The 20,297-nt window shown below is 45.5% G+C and overlaps 1 long non-coding RNA gene across 1 annotated transcript; it reads left to right on the forward strand.

The window, feature by feature from the left end:
* The first annotated feature begins 10,911 nt into the window (after positions 1–10,911).
* On the forward strand, positions 10,912–17,796 carry LOC135369940 (uncharacterized). Its single transcript, XR_010415161.1, has 3 exons — positions 10,912–11,058; positions 12,378–12,441; positions 17,585–17,796. It is a non-coding gene; the product is annotated as an uncharacterized LOC135369940 (long non-coding RNA).
* Positions 17,797–20,297: the final 2,501 nt, after the last annotated feature.

Genomic DNA, 20,297 nt, shown 5'->3' on the forward strand with positions numbered 1-20,297 from the left:
CACATTGTTTCTTTATAGAGGTTCTGTAGTACTTGTGTTGTGTGAAGTAGCAGCTAGCCCCTGTCTGTGCATTTCTTCTCTGCCCTGCTCAATACATCACATATATATATTATGGGCACTAATGGCTTCTTTTTTTGTTTCTAAAGCCGCAGTCCACAAACGTATGGATGTCCTCAGGCTGCCAGTGACAGATAAAGATATCACCGCTCGAGTGAGGCGGTATTTGACTTGTTCGGGGGACCGTGAGGGCGGCAGGAAAGAGCGCACTGAAAGGACTGAAGTGATCACATAAAAAAATTTCGTTCACGTAACTTGCCTGTCGTGTCTTTCTGCATGCATTTGTAAATGGCCTATCTTGTTCAAACAGTGCCACATTCCACATTTCTGAAGTATGTATGCAAAACACAAAATAGGAAATAATGTTGGCCTGACAACGGATACAATGCGGAAAGTTGTGTTGAAACAGGACATCGGCCCAACTCTGGGGATGTTGCAAAAAAGATGTTGGGCCGACGTCGGGTGTGTCTGCAAGTTGTGTCGAAACAGGACATCGGCCCAACTCCGGGGATGTTGCAAAAAAGATGTTGGGCCGACGTCGGGATTGTCTGTAAATTGTGTTGGCTGCATGTCGGAACAGGATATCGGCCCAACTCCGGGCGGTGTTGCAAGGTGTATATTGGGCCGATGTCTGGGATATCGGCAGGAGCACATCAGGCCGATGTCGGCCTGACATCTGTGTGCTGCTTGGGTTGGTTTCAAGGTTCTTAATGTGGCGGGCCCAGCGCAGGTTAGAGTCCAGGACCACACCAAGGAAGCGATGGGAACGCACAGGCTCGAGCTTCTTTGCAGCCACCCAAAGAGGGAAAGTACTCATAGACTTGGGAGTGAAAGGGAGCTCGACGCACTTTTCGGGCGAAAGGTCCATTCCAAATCGCGTAAGGTAGAGATGGACATTGTTTAAGGCTTGTCGCAAACGACGCTAAATACCTGGTCGTGACTTGCCTACTCTGCAAAGGGCAACGTCATCGGCATACACGGAGAATGCTACTTCGCGAGAAACTATCGATTTTAGTCCTGCCATTACCACATTAAAGAGTGTAGGACTGAGAATGCTTCCACCGATGATACAGTTTCAACTGGGAATCGGTTAACTGCGTTATCGAACAGAGAACAGTTCGATCAACTGGTATCAGTTGGCCCAACTGGTTTCTACCGATCCCAGTCTCAAGTGATACATACCAGCCCAACTGGTATGTAACTGGTGCCCCTTTGAAGGAACGCTGTTCCCAACGAAGGTAGATCCAAGGAACTCCAACGCAACAATGCATTTTATTTATAGTCAAACATTACACATATTCAGATGTACATATAACGTATCTATAACATAATTAAATGATAGCTACTAATAGATATAATACAGGGTGTCCCAGAAAACGTGTCATTGAATTATAATAAGAAAACTACACCACCTACAGTCATGCGGTCAATGGCATTTGTTCTTACTGGGGTTTTGACACCTCCTCATGTGAATGTCGTGTAACGTTAGTTTAATTATGTAAATTTTTGCGAGCTTAAGTCGGAAATTTGCCTAGTAAAGGTCACTTTTTTACCCCACCAATGTGAAGAGCGTGTCTAATTTAGTCAAATTAATGATAATTGACAGGGATATTCAGGGGCTATCCCATCAGAAAAAATAGCCGAACATCATGCTCTACGGAGGTCGCACAGAATAGCGCACGATGAATTTTTCAGCGCGATCTTTGTCAGTCCGACGAAAGGAGGTTGGAAACCCAGCCCTCCCCGACATCGCATAAAGAGATAAAACAGGCACGGCTTATCACGTCCGACTTCAGCTGGGATAATGCCTTCCCTCTCCCAATTTTAGGAACTGTTGCTTTTTCTACTATCACTCTGTGGGCTGGCTTCGGAACCTCCTTTCGTCGCACTGAGAGCGATCGCGCTCAAAAAGTCATCGCGCGCTATGGTGCGGTCCTCCGAAAAGCATGATATTCGGCTATTTTTTCCGATGGGATAGCTCGTGAATATCACTGTGAATTATCACGAATTTTAGTGAATTCGGCACGCTCTTCATATTGGTAGGGTAAAAAAGTGACCTTTACTTGGCAAATTTCCGAGTTCAGTTCGCAAATATTTACATAATTAAACTTGGAGTACATTACATTCACATTAGGAGGTGGCAAAAACCTAACAGGAACAAATGCTGTTGACCGCATGATTCTAGGTGGCGTAGTTTTTTTATTATAATTCAATGACACGTTTTCTGAGACACCCTGTATAATAATAGAATGATAGATAATACTTCATGTTTGGCTGGTCCTTTGTTTGATGGCCTTGCGGATATCTTGAATATTGTGTCCAACAGAGTATTCGATATGTCCTTAATAGCATATGTTGGATCGATATCTTTCCTTGAGCCCCAGCAGCTTAAGTTTTCTGTAAAGTTGAAACGGCACAAGTAAATATGCCTACATCTACCACTGCAACATGTAATCTGGGTGTGTGCCTGGACAGTCACTCAATTTGAACACTCGTGGCCCCGGAAATCACGCGAATTCTTGGGGCCTAGGACATCTCAGTGTAAGACATTTCGGTGTAACATTTTGGTGCACGGACATTTCGGTGCACGAACATCTTGGTGCACTGGCGTATTGATATATGTTTTTTTATGCATACGGGCGTCTGTTGACAAGTGTCTATTCATGTGGCTTAACAAGAGTCTCTTTTCTGTGAACGGCCATGAGCAGGGCTGACACATATGAGGCTTCTCTCCAGTGCGATGACGGAAGTGCTCAATGAAGTTGCCCATTTGGGTAAAACCTTTCTTGCAGATGTCACATGTGAACGGCCTCGACCCTGTGAGCGTCCTTTCATGTTGACGCATGTCTGATTATTGCTTCGGAGCATAAGGACAGAAGGTACACGCGGACACCCCTTCCGTCTTAACCCCTGCCGTCCCCTTCCACATAGTTTCTGGAACAGAATTCCATAGTAATCACGCGTTACAATAGCATCAGTCACATGCGGTTGACTGTGGACACATCAGTGGGACCTCCTTCTGAAAATGCACAAAGACGGGGTAAGCGAGCGCGAGGCTCATGCGGTACAGTGATGTTCCGCAAGTATCCCAAGTACCCATTTGTTGTCATGTTGCATTTGGAGAGCGTCAGCTGGAGAGAGCTGGAGCCGAACCAGTGATAGCAGACTATATGACAATGAACATGGCCAAGTTCGAGAGAGAATGCACAGCTACTAAACGCGCAGCGTATCCCCAGCGCCTGTCGAAACCTGTTATTTTCTTGAATTACATATTTTCAGTTAATAATAACACTAGTAATATTTCCCAATTCGGTTAATTAACGCATCAATTAATCCAAATATCTGCAATCCGTCCCCTTAATTAGGACTACCAATTGCAGCGCAATTGATGATCCCATGTATCTAAATCAGTTACGTTCACATTAAAAACAAAACTGTTAATGAGGCGTCTAGAATCTAGGCAAGTGTAGAGCTTCAAGCGTTTTAACCCTATGCAATCATTTATTTCTTTGCTGTTCAGACACAGTGTGCACAAACTATATGAGACGCCGAAACATCTCCCACTCCAATCTCTACACAATCAACATGTCACGAGTCACTGAAGATCACTTAGGGGGTAAATGTAACGAACTTGAATTTAACCATCTCTGTAAAAGCTACATCTGCTCAAGTAACTTGTACAACTGTTGCTATCACATTCACCTATTTTAATTGGAAAACATGATTATAACCATAGCAAGATATCGCTTAGATGTCATTTAACGGACGTTAAGATGGAAGGGCCACGGTGATATGTACAGGTGTTGAATGACGACTGCCTAAGCAAGCAGGAGAGTGACCTCTGCCGTATCTGCCTCATCTTTTCAAACTGAGAAAGCGCGATACCCGCTTCCCGACATAAGCACTGATTATGGCGAGTTTCATATCATTATTACAGTACAACGTACTACAACTTAACTTATTAAAAATATGTGCACAAAGACGAGAGCGCTGGACGTCACGATGCCGCACTTGATCGGATCGAGGCTGCTGAAATGAGACTCACTTACCATGTACCTGTTCCAGTAATTTGATGTATACTTCAGATATTCTATCACACTTTATTAATACCTGACCTTCAGTAATGTCAAGTGTGTTCCACTGGAGTGATTTACGCGTACCCCCTGCACCCCCAAGTGTTTGGAGACACCCCCTCACGCTTTCCCCTACAGGGAGGCTTGGGAGGCCGGGAGGCTTGCTATTTCAGCCGTAGACACATGCTTGTAATGATACGTACATTAAGCTGTTATTACGGAACTGTAATTATGATTCTCCACTTTTGCAACACCCCCCGTGCTCGTCATTCCTATTATATAAGCACTATTCTGCTGTGCTGCTAAGTCTACTACTTATCAAGAAAGTACTACCTGAAAAAAAGTGAAGACAACAGTGTTGGAGCAGGGTGGCTGCCACTATAACTACTTATATCTTGCTGTGCTTGTAATCATGTTTTCGAATTAAAATAGGTGAATGCCATAACAACAGTTGTTCAAGTTACTTGAACAGATGTAGCTTTTACAGGGATGGTTAAATTCAACTTCGTTACATTTACGGTCCCATATACAACGCAATTTAGTCCTGAGTTACTCAGGTATCTGTATGGTCTCCCATTAATAGTGGTGTTGCCCATGCATGATTTTATTATCACAGCGTAGGGGTGGTGACTTCACATGCACATCCAACATCACATCCTGCGTCTATGCTGAATTCCTTTCTCGTTATACACAAAATGCAATTTGGTTACAGATATTCAGTTCAGGAAGGTACATAGGTCCACTAATTGTAAGCTAATTACTTGAAAATATCATATTTATACTTATGGTGACATGAGTCGAAACAGCACTCCCGGGCTGGGACATTGCAGCCCCGCATACAGCAAGCTGACAGCGCCTGGGAGTGCAGGACAGCAACGTCCTTTCCAATACCTGCTCTACCTCCTCTGTCTCCTTCCTCCCAATGTACCGGGAACGGGTGCCGTAAACGGTCTCCCAAGGAATGCACGTCTAGAGGCTCGATGGGGATTTGGCCCAAATTCTTTGTAGAATGAAGCAGAAGCGCATGTGCAAGACCGCGCCTTGTTTTCGCTTCCGACGGCTGTCGTCTGCTACTCAGGTTGCGCCTGTTCGTGTTATCCTTGCGTTTTGTTTGCAAACGTTGTGTCAATAGGTCCCTGATTTTCGCGGGTCCATGTGCACTATACAGTGCAGAGGAGCATTAGATGCTGCTAGAACTAGTAGAAAAGCATAATTGTGTCACTGAAACAAAAAATCTGACTTCGCATTGCTCTGTGCGAAAGCCTCGGCGCAGTCAGCCAGGAGTTTAAAGCGACAGTCCGGACCTCGGGAGGGTATTCGGATTGCGACTGCATTCACGTATATCATCCACGTAAAATGGAAAGGGTGAAAGCTTTCATGTTTTAGAGAAAATCAATTAAATCCTACGGTTAAGCGATATTCGGATTCGGTTTCTCCGTGACGTCACTGTTGTTCCCGACGTCACAATTGTTCAAGACGACACAACAACAATCAGCGCTTGGTTGAGGCGCAAAGTAAGAATTTCAGGTGAGATTTGACCCAGCTAGGATTTGCAATTTGGTTTAATAACTTGTTACTTAGAACTATGTGGTGCATGGCAATATTTTGCATGGCGGTTCGGAAAGATATAAGGAATCCTCTGATAAGGCCTATTTACTTCACATCTGGGTTTCAGACTGTCCCTTTAAAGGCCAGGCAATGGCGGCTGAGAGGACCGGCATACAATTAAAGATAATTTTACATGACATAAAAGCTGTAGTGGAGCTACTGGGTTGGTTTGTGGACACCGAAGACGATGCGCGAGAGCACGGCCTGTGACATTCTTCTGGCTGATTCGTCTTGACGCGGAGCTTCCAACATGAACTGTCTTGTCTTTAGTTACTCTTATTCAGCCGTTGTTATTCCATGCATATCGGCTATCTCAACTGGCGACGAGCGGGTTAGCTGTCTGGAAATGCAAGGGGACGATACTCCAGCGCCTACTACGGGCACAGTACCTTATGATGCTGTCCGAAGGTTTCGCAGTCCAAGGACATTCGATCCAAAGAAGGAAGACTGGAAGCTTTACGAAATAAAAAAATAAAAAAAAATGTCAAAAGAGCTTTGAGTGCAGAGCATTGGTGGGCTGGATTTGGCCACGGACCAAGCAATCTCGAGAGAGAGAGAGAGAAGGGCGAGTGTCCAGCTGATTAAGATGATACCTGGAGAGTGCTGCTCGGGAACGTTGGCAGTGTGGGCAATGAAGAAGAATGTGCTTCAGGTCTTCTACAGGTTTTGCCGTCCATTTTAGTCCAAGTGCCATCTGAATTAGTCGAGGTGCAATCTGAAATAATCCAAGCGCCATTCAATTTAATCCGGGCGCCATCTGAAAGAAATCCAGATGCTATTCAATTTAATCCGGGTGCCATCTGAATTAATCCATGGTGTTTTTAAGCATTATAACCGTGTGTTCACACGAGGGACATCTTTGTAGAGTATTTTAGTGGAAGAATAAGTAAATAAGAAACTGCTGATTGAACTGAAGCTGTGCAGTGTCTCATGTGGAACATTCGCACGACGCTGAGATATTGGGAGTTGGAGCGGAAGTAAAGCAAACGACGGCACTGGTGCTGTCGTCTGCTGCAGTATATCTTCTGACTGAACAGTTGGATATTCTGCGCAGTTAGAAGAGCACGAAAAGGCATGCCTCACATAGTAGACGACACAACTGGTGCTGTCGTCTGCTACAGAATATCTTCTGACTGAACTGCGGGACATTCCGCGCGGTTAGCAGAACGCGAAAAGGCATGATGCTCATAGCAGACGACACCAATGTTCCTGTCGTCTGCGAATGAATATCTTGTGACTCTGCCGCAGGGTATTCTCTGCGGTTTGAAGAGCACGGAAAGACATCCCGCACATCCCGCAGCTTAGTCACAATATATTCCGTAGCAGACGACAGGACCAATGGTGTCGTCTGCTATGTGAGTCATGCATTTCATGCTCTTCTAACCGCGTGGAATATCCTGCAGCTGAGTGAGAAGACATTCTGTAGCAGACGACAGCACCAGTGGTGTCGTCTGCTATGGTGAGCTATGCCTTTTCTCGCTATTCTAACCGTGTGGAATATCCTGCAGCTCAGTCAGAAGATATTCTGTAGCAGACGACATGACCAATGGTGTCGTCTGCTATGCTTCCTCTTTAACTCTCGATATCTCGGCGCCGTGCGAATGCTCGCCATAAGTCCTGTCAGCAGCTTTTTACTTTTCCTTCCACTACATGTCTGTAGAATATTCTGCGGGGATGTCCCTCGTGTGAGTACACTGTTATAGTGCTTAAAAACACCATGGATTAATTCAGATGGCACCCGGATTAAATTAAATAGCATCTGGATTTTTTCAGATGGCGCCCGGATTAAACGGAATGGTGCTAGGATTATTTCAGATGGCACCTGAACTAATTCAGATGGCACTTGGACTAAAATGGACGGGAGAACATGTAGAGCACCGCAGTGGCATCAATTCGGAAAGTCAACTTGTCTCATGCGGTAACGCCACTGAGCTGAAAAAGCCACATAGAGTCGAATCCGATGAATTAATGCACCATCGTGACGAGAGGTGTTTCGTGGCATATTACCTGACTTTCCTCATTTTGAAGACAATAGTGACATACCTTCCTCACTGTGAGTCTTCGCCTGAAGAATCAACCTGGAGTCGACTCGGATATAACACAGCTCAGCAATCTTGAACAAATACCTTTTTTGCGTGTGCGGATCTCAAATGAGTCGTATACAGGGTGTTTATTTTTATTCATTACAAAATTTTTATTTTAAAAACTAGCAGAGCAACACAGATGTCGTTTATGCAGTTAAGTCCTACGGCCAGGCTGACATCCCCTCGAAGAAAGTACGCAACTACAAGGCGACTAATTACCTAAAATTCATTAATTTACTCCTTTATTAGGGAATTTCGGGCAAAATCAGAAGATCAGAGGGACCATCCAAGCTGAAAGCCGTTCCACGTTTAACAAATCCTGAAACAGGCACGTGAGTGAACAAATTCACCCCCGAATTTTGATATGCAAATGAGCCGAAACCGGAACCGCGGCGATCTGGAACCAGGGGGTACAGCCCTCATTTCACGTCAGACGGGTACGTGATTTGGAGTGATGGAGATGATTGGAGTAGGTGCCGACCTGCGGGACAGGTAAACCGCTTTCCCGCCCAGACAAGTATCCGTCCGCGCAGGTAATGCGCGTCTCAGGCGCGCTTTTTCAGTTTCGGTTCGTTTGCATATCAATATTCGGGCTTGGATATCTTAACACAGGTGCGCGGTTCATGATTTTTTAAACGTGGAATGGCTTTGAACTAGGATGTCTCTCATTCGGATCTCCCGGTTTTGCAAGAAATCTCCTAATTAAAGAGTTAATTAATGAATTTTAGGCAATTACTCATCTTGTAGTAGCATACTTTCTTCGAGGGGATGCCAGCCTGGCAATAGAACTTTGCTCTGCTAGTTTTTTAATAAAAATCTTGTAACGAATAAAAATAAACACCCTGTATATCGCAACCTTTATATAAAGGGGAGCCCTCGAGGGGGACAGCGGCACATTCTAGAGCGTGAAATAAAATAGGATGTGCGCTGGGCATGCAGTAGGCTTATAGAAACAGTTGACAAACAAGCGACCTTTGATATAAAACAGATGGTTCCCCCTGGACATGTTGGAGTATGCAGTGGGATTACCTATTTATAAGCGATTGGAGCACTTAAGGGGGGAATAGTCTTCAGTCAGAATGCCCTCTAGGTTTTGCATTTGTTCTGACGTTTTAATGATTAAAGATATTCGGGGCAGATAATCGCGAACTTTATGTTGTTTGCTCGCGAAAATCCACAACGACGGAGCTATCGCAAATACTTCGACGGAGGTGATTGAAGGGTCCACCCTGCGCGTCGAGGGAATGCAGTGGGTTCGTGTCCACTGACGTCCAAAACTTCCAAATGTGCTTTTCCGCAGTGAAAACTACAAAATTTGGATTCCATGGGGTAGTTCCCACTAATTTGCTTCATCATAGGAACGTTCTAACGAATATCCATCTACCAGCGCGTAAGCAGGGCGGGTGCTCAATACGCTCGCCCTTTTGCATCCGCAGAAAAGGAATATATAGAAAAATATAAAAATTGTGCAATGGTGTACCGGTGGCCTCGCCGCTTCCCTACTTCATTCTCTCACCTGGACGAACTCGAAGACAAAACAAGATATTCGTGTACGTGTACACGTACGTCGATCAGGGAGTGCATATATCACAACCCCCAAAACTGGAATGCGAAAAGAAAATTCACTTATAGGAGGTAGATGAGCATTTTTTGGAATCAAGTCACATTCAGCAGATTCGAATCTCCTAAGATAGCAGGGTAATGATGCTTTCAAGAAGGTACACAGATTTTCTCACACGTGCTTTGGCACTGTTTCCTGTTCAAGTTGTACAGTTGTTGGTGTGATGTTATCGTGTGAGTGTACTAATATACCCTAACTACTATTACGTGTGCATTTGCTCCCAATATCTCGGTCGTGAAAGTGCACATTCGCCCGTAATACTAATTGCCCGTAGCTCTAATTGACGATTCTTGTGGTGTCCGTCTTGTGGCATGGCGACTCGCGATAACCCCCGATTATCGGCCGTGCCCTTTTCGGTATTTCAAACTGGAGAAATATTTTGCACATGGATACCAGATACAAGGCGCATTATCGGCATTGGCGCGAGGTCGGTGGGAAAGGAGTAGTAGTATTAGTAATAGTGAGTTCGATGGCGTGACCTATCAGAGGATTGTGATCATGAGTTCTCGTAGGTCAGAATTCTGACATTTTCTCAGGTGTCGCAGGAGGGTGCACTGGATCGCCCCTGGAAACAACGTGGTGCCTAATAGAGCTTTGTATAGCATGTTTTGACATGCTAACGTGGATTGTGAAGAACTGAATGCTAAACCAGATCATCCCAAGAAATCATGCCAAAGATCATCCCAGATCATCCCATCGTGTACCAAATTCTCCATTGGTTTCTTCAGGGATTTATGCTGTGGTGTAGATCGCCGGTTTTGCTTGGCGTAGTTGGGACCATAGTGGCACCAGGTCGATTTCGCAGATAGGAGCGGCAGAGCGAATTTTGACATTTAATGTTCCCTCGAAACCGTCAGGCGGTAAACATGGCAGCCTGGTGTTTTTTTATCGGATGCACATTGTTGTGATGACGTCGATAACATCAATCAACAACGTTATATCAATGTATCACCAGTGTACCAAACCTCTGCATTGTCCTCTAATGTCTTCGCGCAGCAACTCCAAGAGCGGAAACCTGCGCTGTACATGACACGGGGTGAGGTTTTATGGTTCGGTCATGGAGTGAAAATCACCCGTCAGAGTTGCAAAGTGTAACTATTAAAGAATTTATGTCAAGGAATAAAGGGTGTTTTTCCATATTTTGGGGGTATTCGAGGTTGTTGATGTCTTGAGCGGACGAAATGATGGCTGGACCTCCTTTCCCTAGTAATTTGCTCGAAGCACACATCAGCATATGATTGAGAAGTGCAGTAGGTATATGCATCCTACAGTCGTTTTACTGCGAACTCATTATAGGCTCAGCTCCATTTCTCCCAGCGAAATATATTTCGCTCTTTTGTAAATGTCATGTCGTAATAGGCTCACGGTCTTGAAGGTTATAGATGATGGGCATATCTTGCATAACACTTGCAGATTCTCTCTTGACTTCTCTTGGGCATAACACTTGCAGATACATATAAAAGTGCAGATGACGACAGAAAAACTGCCGACTGCCTTGCTACGCAAAACTGTAATTGCCTGGATTCAGACAACTGTGCGGAATTCGCAGGATGAAGCTCGCCGTTGTGTTTGTCGCCATTTACGCACTGCATGCCTTTGCACTTCCTGGTGTCTCGTATGTATGCATTTCCCTTAACTCGTATAGCATATGGATATGCTGAGTGCGAAAATGAATTTGTGTTAGGGTGACATGTAGACCACTACCGTGTGATTAAAATATTTAAATATAGCAGTGGTCAGAAAAGCCAGACAGCTGCAGAAATCATATCACGCACCTGTTGATTTTATCAAAAGCCTTCCCCGGAGCAGCACCGCAAGCGATACTGCCCCTACGACCGTTTTATGGGCCGCGCATTCAAAGGCACGGTCCACTGGGGGCGGACCGTGTTATCAATGGGGTCTTCTCCCTCTTCACATCTTGATTGCGGGTCAAGCGGGCTGCCCACCCACTACGCTACAGTGGCATTTTTGATCACATACATCCGTATCTCGTTCAGAATACGCTATCTGATTATCATGATGTCAATGCGCTCATGATATAAATAAATTGGAAATAGGATATTACTTCTTCGGCACAGCTTTACCGCTTCATTCAACGAACAACACACTGATCCATTCTGATCGCGACATCAGTATTTTTATACACCTGTGTGGAGGATAAAACATCTGGAAGAGAATGTAAGGAGGGCGTATCCTGTTGTTGAATAAGGTCCCTCGGTAAGGCTTCAGTAGGTCGTGTCATTGTAGCGTACGAACTTGACCGACATATCGAGAGGTGCATATCATCACCACACCATGCGCACCGTGCCAACACCCACTCCTGTCGACCTCTTGGTAGACCACCTAAGGGAACGACGGCCTCGCTGGATCAATCTGTAACGTGTCAGAAGTTGAAGTTTGTGTTGATTGAAATTCGAAAGCACAAAAGAACGTACAAGGAAGAACGCGAAAGGAAAATGCACGCACACACGCACAGCGTTTATTTAGCAACTGAACAAACGCCACATGCTAGTTCAATGCCCGCCCGCCCGTTAAACCACCCATAGGTGGGCAGCACTAATACACGATGGACCACTGAGGCGTCCACCATGATCATAGGCGTCGCACGACGCAAAGCCACGGATTTGCCAGTTGCGCGTGTGTTAATCGAGTTACGAGCATTGATGTCTTCATTTAAGCTTACATCCTCCACGCGACAGTTCTCACGATCACGCCGCATTAAAGTTCCTTTCCTGTTCTTTTTCCTCTCTTTCTTTTTTTTTTCTTTTCTTGTGACTCTCGCTACACTCTTCTGTGCCAATGAATGCTGTCAATGTCGCCAGCTTCTTTTCCAAGCTTCCCAGCCGCAAACTATTGCGCGGGGATGCGTGACCTTGGAAACAAGCATGTATAGCGCATCAAATGCTGATACCCCGCACCCTTAATTTCTTTTAGAGCCTGCTCTAATGAGGGCGGTTCACTTGGCCCTGCACCGCAAGGTGAATGTGGAAAGCAGAGAGTAAGTAGCCTCACCATACTTCCGATTGCGCCATACTGCAAGGAAGGGTTGGGAAGGAATCTGAATCGTGCTATCGCCATTCACGTATTATCCTCTATAATTAATACTTTACCTCGAATACTCTATCATGCAGGCAAGGTCACAAGGCCTCCTATATTAGGAATACGTGCTCATCGACGCCGACATCGAGGGGCGCCACCCGTCACGCCTCTTTCTGGCGCTTTCCGCCATGATGCGCTCTCTCATCAGGGTACTTCTCCGCGAGCTGTGCGTTTAAAGCAAGCGGTTCTACGGTGTGAACGCACTTTTCCTGGCGTAATAATGCGGGTTGGCTGCGGTGACAAGAACATGGTTAATGAAAGAGAGGAAAAAACTCAGAAAAGCGACATAATACTTGGTATTGCCCATTTCCGGGTTAATTAGCAATGAACTGAGGAAGAACACCGGAAAGTTGTGGTAGTAAGCGAAGTTGTAGCCAAAGAGCGTCATTGAGGTTACGAAACAGATGTAGAGGGGAGACTCGAGCGTGTTCTACTGCGTGTCCTGTGCCAATGGTTCTAGGGCAAGTTGTTGACATCGGCCCGGCAGTGAAAGCATCTAAAGCCATAAGCGGACCAGTGGCAGGTGTGATGTGTAACACAGGCAGTATACGGAACACAGCGAGAATCCATTTATTGCATGTCCTTCGCGGCGATGGACTTTGTCGACACCTAATTTAAAGAGGCTGAGGAAGACCAAGGGAAAAAATCAGACAGCTGAATTCGAGCGCCAAGCCAAGGCAGCATCATGATGTAAGAAAACCGAGAGGCACGGACAATAAAGGGGACAACACAAACACAGATCATCAGACACAACAAAGAGATTTTATATGGCCAGCCAACTTATATTGCCAAAAATCCGGCGGAGGGACGTAAGAGGAAAGAAGGAAGCATTGCCTATGACATTTCCTCTGCCTGCTATTTCCAACGATTCCCGAAGCAACGTCCGATGACTGAGGGATTCCCATGCGAGCTCTACGGTGTCCTCGAAACATGGCGCACGGCCTAGACACCCTTCAGGCGGTGTACAGGTTCCGAGTTGGAACCAATGTTTCATTGGAACCAACGGCAGGTACCAATGTTCAGACATCGTTTTTACATCGGTTAGGTGTTCCCTAATCCTTTCACTCACGCAGCGCTTTCAAGCGGCAACAACAACAACAACTTTATTTTCGGCCTTGGAGAGTGGAGAGTTTCATCGCAACAGGCGATACTCTACCCCATTGCTTGGTGGAATGGGGGGAATGAAATAACGAGCCCCTTTACAATAACGATCGAAGTCCGATGGTGTCCAGAAATGTCAGAAGAGCTTTGACCGCAGAGCGTTGCTGGGCTGGATTGGGGACCAAGGACCAAGGGACCAAGCAATTTCGGTAGGGAGAAAGAGCGAGAGTCCAGCTGACGAAGAGACTCGGAGAGTGTGGTTCGGGAAGGTTCGTAGTGAGGGCAATGAAGAAGAATGTGCTCCAGATCCTCAAGAGCACCACAGTGGCAGCAGGTGGGAGAATCAATTTGTCTCAAGCGGTAACGCCACTGAGCTGTAAAGGCCACATCGAGGCGCATGCGGTGGATTAATGCAGCATCCTGACGAGATGTGTTTCGTGGCATGCGGAAAGCGAGCGTGGGATCAACTCTGTTCAACATAGAGGGGGGAAGAATGTCGGTTGTCCGTTGGCGGGAAGCCAGGGGTGTCACTAGACGTCGCAGAATTGAACGGCGGTCTCCTCTGAGCAGAACAATACGGGTCCGGTTCCGAGACGAGAGTGCTGCTTCTGCGGCGCTGTCGGCCTGCTCGTTCCCCACGACACCACAATGGGCTGGAACCCACTGGAGAACTAGCCTGTGGCCTGCGGCGTAGATAGTGTGGTAAGCCATTAACACGTCTGTGACTAGGGGTGCGGATGGGCCTCGTATGCCGGAATTTTCAATTGCTTGAAGTGCAGATTTGGAGTCTGTAAAGACTGCCCATTCCCGGGGTGGAAAATCAGCGATGTGTTGTAGAAAGAAAAGGATGGCATAGAGTTCCGCAGCTGTGGAGGAGGTTGGATGTGAAAGGCGTATTCCGTGCACGACGCCTTCGGATGGAATGACGAAGGCTGAGGCGGACTTGTTGTTTCGGGATGCGCCATCAGTATATGCTGCCGTAAACGTAGAAAACTTCTCGTCTACCAGAGCATGAAAATGGGCTCGGAGGACTTGAGGGGGGACCTGATCTCTTCTTTGCAGAAGGTTTGGGAGGCGTACAAAAGTGGGCGGTACCGGTAGAGACCAGGGGGCTTCCGGCGGTATAGTGTCCTTAGTTATGAAGCCAGTGAGAGTCTGGCGTGTCCTCTGCGCTACTCGATAGAAGTCGCTTCCAGGGCGGTATCGAATTTTCCTGAGTAGCGGGTGGCGGGGAATGTGAGCACGCAAACGGAGGTAGTGCCGAGTCGTTTCCCGTTCACGGAGAACTTCAATCGGGAGCTCACCAGCTTCAGCCAGTACTTGTCGTGTTTCAGCCATTCTTGGAACTCCGAGGCATCGACGAAGGCTTCGAGCAAACAGGGACCGAAGTGTATTTAATGAAGTTGTTGATATCCTGTGCAGAATAGGAAGGCTGTAAAGCACAGTTGCCCTCACCAATGCCGCGTGAACCGCGACCAGGGAACACTGATCACAGCCCCATCCTGAGCCAGAAAGATGTTGGATTGCGGGGAGCCATCGCTGCACTTTAGTTTCAAGGTGTTTAAGTTGGTTTCAAGCGGCGTAGAATGAATAACCATTTGTTTTCAGGGCACCAAGGGTTGTCTGTGCTTGACGCCGGGGGCTTTGGTTTTAGAGGAAAACTCAGCCAGACGCTAAAATATTTTGTGATATTGTGTGACACGGAATGAAAGTAGGGAATTACTACAATGTTGCTATTGTCATGAAGCATTGAAGCATGTCTGCACCGCCATTATTGATGGTCTAGTGCTACATAATAATTTGATAGCACGTGTAGGAACAATGTGGTGTCATAGCCAAAGAGACGAAGTCTCTCACATTGTTCATGCAGAGTTTTTGCAATAAAATGAAACAACTTTTCTTGATAGCAGCGTTCAGGAGGGATGAATAAACGGGAAACAACAAGCTTGGAGTGGAAACTGTAATATGGCAAGATAAGCTTTGCGCCCTCTTTTCCATAGGACCAACAAAGGTGTGGTTTGCAGTGGTCTGTTAGGTCAACTTCAGTTTACCATTGACTGGCTGTGCAACTGAAACTTTCAAGTGCGGTACCACTATACGGACATAATACAATGCACAAATACACGGTTCCTGGAGGGGGAATTTATTGCGGACACAATAATAAAGTCCCTCGTTCACAACCGAACGAATGAAATGTCTCTACTCTCCCCACTTGCTTAGAAGCCTGCGCTGCTCAACAACCAGGACGTTAAAATTATTGTCCCCTAAAATAAGGGCAATCGCTCAGCCAATACGACCACCATTTCTTTGTACATACAAGACGTTATTAAATGAGATAACAGTACATTTAAGATAACAATCAAGGACTTTCATAAATTAATTACCCGAAACACCCACTTCTGCATGAGACATCAACAGCTGATCTTCAGTAAGCGTAGTAACCCTCCTCAGTAAAAGCGGTGCAGGTTGGGACATAACTTTACGGAACACGCGAGCGACGTACTTTTTCTTCGGTGCGATATACTAGCGGCCGCCGGAAGTGGGCGAGTTCACTGTTTCTGAGGGGTGGAAGGGTGCGTTGTAAGCGACACCAGCGGTAGCGTGCACTTCCCAGGCACACCTAAGCGAGACTACCACTGTGTGCCGCTAACAGCGCACCCTTCCGCCTCTCCGAAACAGTGAACTCACCCGCTATCGGCAGCCGCTAGGGTGTCCCATCGAAAAAAAAGTACGTCCCAAGCGTGTTCCGTAAACTTTTGTCCCAACCTGTACATCAAGGGAATAGTATAGATCCTTGATATCAAGTGAAAATAGATTGACAACAGGGCCATGGAGCGACTCAAGACACTCGTCAAGTTCCTTTGAATGCCTCAGCAAAAGATGTAAGGTCTTAAGTCAACACTGAATAATATTTTGCCACCAGTATTTTGATAAGTACCAATCTTACTGATCACCACCCGTAGGGGCAGCTCAGGTTTATGATCTTTTAGGAGGAACCTGACTGACAGTTGAGAGCGTTGACAGTTTGCAACCAATTCTCTCATGGCATGATTAGCATTGGCAAACACACCTACAATAGAGGAATTATTATTCTGCAAGCATCCGACAAAATGCGTGAAAAGATCAGTTATGGCAGTTTGAATTTTACATTGGTAAGAGGAACTTGGTAAAACCGCAAATTTTCGACATTTTTGAGATATCAAAAACACATCATCACGCCGTCCAAGTTCGTTTTTAAACACTTTCCAAAACTCCTCCAGAGAGAAAGAAGTTCTAGACGCATAAGTATTTTGAGGTATGCGGGGCAAGAACCGTTCAGCATAAACAAGCTTTTCAGTGTTGTGCGTAAGCTTGGTTGACACGCGGCTTATGACCACTAGAACATCGAACTTTGTCGGTTTTAAAAGAATACAAAAGTTTGGTGGTAGCGAAACAACAGCCAGAGCTTTGGGAGAAACAGTAACATTGGTAGGAATAACAAGTCGATTAATTGAGACAGATCCTTTACAAGCGGCGAGACAGGAAGCACACAGGACTTCTGCCTTAAAGACTGCTGCTTCGCCAACTCAGCATGCTGCAGGTGGAAGCAATGCTTATACTGTAGTATGTGTGGGAAGCGTACCTGTCCTGATAAAGTAGAGTCAAAATCCTTAATGAAAGAGTGCTCACGTTCTTCAGTTGCTGCACTAAAGTAGTCTTGCTCACGCTAAATATGAAACAAATTCTGTAAAAAAAATTCTTCTGGGTAGGTGGCATACACGGTCCCGTTACTGGAGCACTAAAATAGTGTATAGGGTTGCTCGAACACTGTTTCATCCATCAAACAATTTATCAGGAGTCTCTATGCAAAATATTTGAACGACGATGTCTCGTCCGTGTGCATTTTTGGTCGCAAAAAGAGTCTGAAAGCGATTATTTTTCGTTTTTTTTTTCCTGCACAGTGCAATGCTACAGTGGATAACTGCGGTAACGTCGGAAGCGATTGCTACTGTTGGAGGAGGGGCGACGTCGGCTACTATTGTGCATAGCACGCAAGCTGATCGACAAACACTAGAGCAGTATGGGGAGCGGGATCTTACAAGGTAATGTCATCTGCAGTTAAGCTGAACTTCGTTTCTTGCATGTAGTCGCCCTGTACGATACGCGTGTGGAGAAATGGTAGTAGTAAACGAGGGAAACATTTATGATACGTAACTACCAAGCAACCAAGTGAAAGTCCTGAGAATCGCTAGCATGCTCCATTTCGATGAAACTGGGAAAACGTACAGCGCCACACATGCATCAATGCTGTTACACGTGCACGACCACATTCTCGCATGACATTCTGCTCCCTCGAACTGTTACCTGCCAATTGATTGCAGATCAAATTACCAGTCACAACTGATAAAATATAGAAAGAGAAGATCACAACTGATTCTGAATAAATGAACAAATTATGCTTTGCGTGGAATACCACCGTCACTTTTTGGTTAAGAAACTACGTAAGGCTAGAGTATATTGCTGGGAGATCATCTGAGCGAGCACAGTATACTGTTCATCAAAATATTGCACGGCTGCCCGTAACGGGAATGTCGACGCAGAATATTTGATGTGCTAAGATGTCCATATCTTTCTTTCAGTTGCACATATTCCAGCTATAATTTGTTGGTGCAGAAGCAGGCCAGTGTCAAGCTACGTTCTGCATTGTCCCTACACTACACCCAGAAGCGACAATAAAAACACTGTTTCGGAATGTTCTAAATGCTTCCAATACTAAATAGCGTTCACTGCAAACGAAAGTAGTGGAGTTTCTTGCAAACTTTAAAGGTAATGCGATACCGGTAATGGTAACAAATAAAAGTAAAGCAATACTTTCCTGCTTTGTTTTTTTCTGCTGACAGAGTTTGGCAGAACGCATGCTCTTAAAAAAGCAGCATATTACCCTCTGGGAGATTATTGTAAGTTTTAAGTTAGTAAGTTAAGCAAGTTTGAAGTAGCAAGGCCATATGCCGCTAAACCGTCAAATGACTAATTACCTAAAAATCGTTAATTAACTTTTTAATTATAAAAGCTACGAAGTTGTCCCAATGAGAGCATCTGTTCCTGTCGGTGACCTCATATCGTAGCCGTTTCCAGAACAAAGATCCGTTCGGTAGATTGTCCGCGAAAAATTCGTGAAGGAACACCATTTTTTCTTTATTTTGTTCATTGCGCATCTTCGGAGACCCGTCTTTCCTTCACCCCCAATGTGAGAGGAGGAAGGAGCACACTGTCGGTTCTTGCGTCCTGGAAAAAGATTCACAGAAAATGCAACCCAAGATAAGGGCAGTTCCGATGGCGTCGCCCGATACATATGTTTTTGTTTTGTTTCCGAAAGTTAAAGCTCATCTTCGACGCATGAGCCGGCACTGTGGCGGCATCTTCGACACATGAGGCTCCTTCACCATCTCACATTGGGGGTGAAGGAAAGACGATATCCGAAGATGCGCAATGAAGAAAATAAAGGAAACAATGGTGATCCTTCACCAATCTTTTGCGGACGATCCACCGAACGGATTTTTGTTCTGAAAATGGCTACGATATCAGGTCACAGAAAGGAAGAGATGTTCTCATTGGAACAACTTCGTAGCTTTTATATTTAAAAAGTTAATTAACGATTTTTAGGTAATTAGTGATTTGGCGGCTGAGCAACATATGGCCAAGAACGTCCACCGTCCCAGAAATTATAGAAGTGAAAACAGTATGTCTATAGCCCTTATAGTTTTCTTATGAAAAATCTGTATCACCTAAAAAAAGACACCCTGTATATTGCTAAAATACTTTCTCCATGTGACGGGGAACTGTCATGAAATTAACTTCTCCTTTTGAGAAGTAAGACATCGCAATGTAGCAGCAACGTGGCCTAGTGCATAAAAAGCATCCGTTTGTTGGCAGTAGCTGCATGGTCGTGCTCCAGACTGGGAGGTCGCAGATGTGAATCCTACAACATTGTGTTGTCTGAGGTATTTCCTGGGTTGTGTGGCAGACTTGCCGGGGGGGTGTCCCGCTGAAGTTGCTCATGGCGCGTACTAACGCCTCCTTTCTCCAATTATTTCCTGCTGTTCTCTTTACCTGTTCATGTCCGTACGCCTCTGGTACACAGAGCCATAGTTGCTTGGTGGCACTAGCACCGAGTCACAAAAATCAGTTCGCACGTTCTTACACCCGTTTGGCAACATTGCTTCTGCAGACTCGATTTCCGCACGCTCACCAGAGCCGTCTCTAGTTTTCCAAAGTGAAGCGTAGTACAGGAGGGTACGTGCGCTGTTGCTAGTAGATATGCCACGTGCCTGTGGTGATGCACCTCACTCCACCGTCATGAATGTAGCTCTTGACTTTGCTAGGAGACAGACGGTACAGCTTTTGGGATATGTCACGTAGTCTTAGAGAACATTAGACCGTGATATTTTGGCGTATGATGTTGGGGCTCTTTCGAAAATTCATGAAAACATGCAAGGGTCACTGACCGCATTTAAATTTTGCGTACCGAATCTTTCAGCAAGGTATATCCATATTCCATAATAAGAAATAAAACACCTAGTACTTTTTTAGTCCGGAGTGGCATCTTAGGATTGAAGGTGAGAAATGTATGTTAATGTTAGGACCGGTTGTGCCACTCACAAATATCTGAGTTGT

This window comes from Ornithodoros turicata, chromosome 1 (genome assembly GCF_037126465.1).
Source record: "Ornithodoros turicata isolate Travis chromosome 1, ASM3712646v1, whole genome shotgun sequence".
Classification (NCBI taxonomy): domain Eukaryota; kingdom Metazoa; phylum Arthropoda; class Arachnida; order Ixodida; family Argasidae; genus Ornithodoros; species Ornithodoros turicata.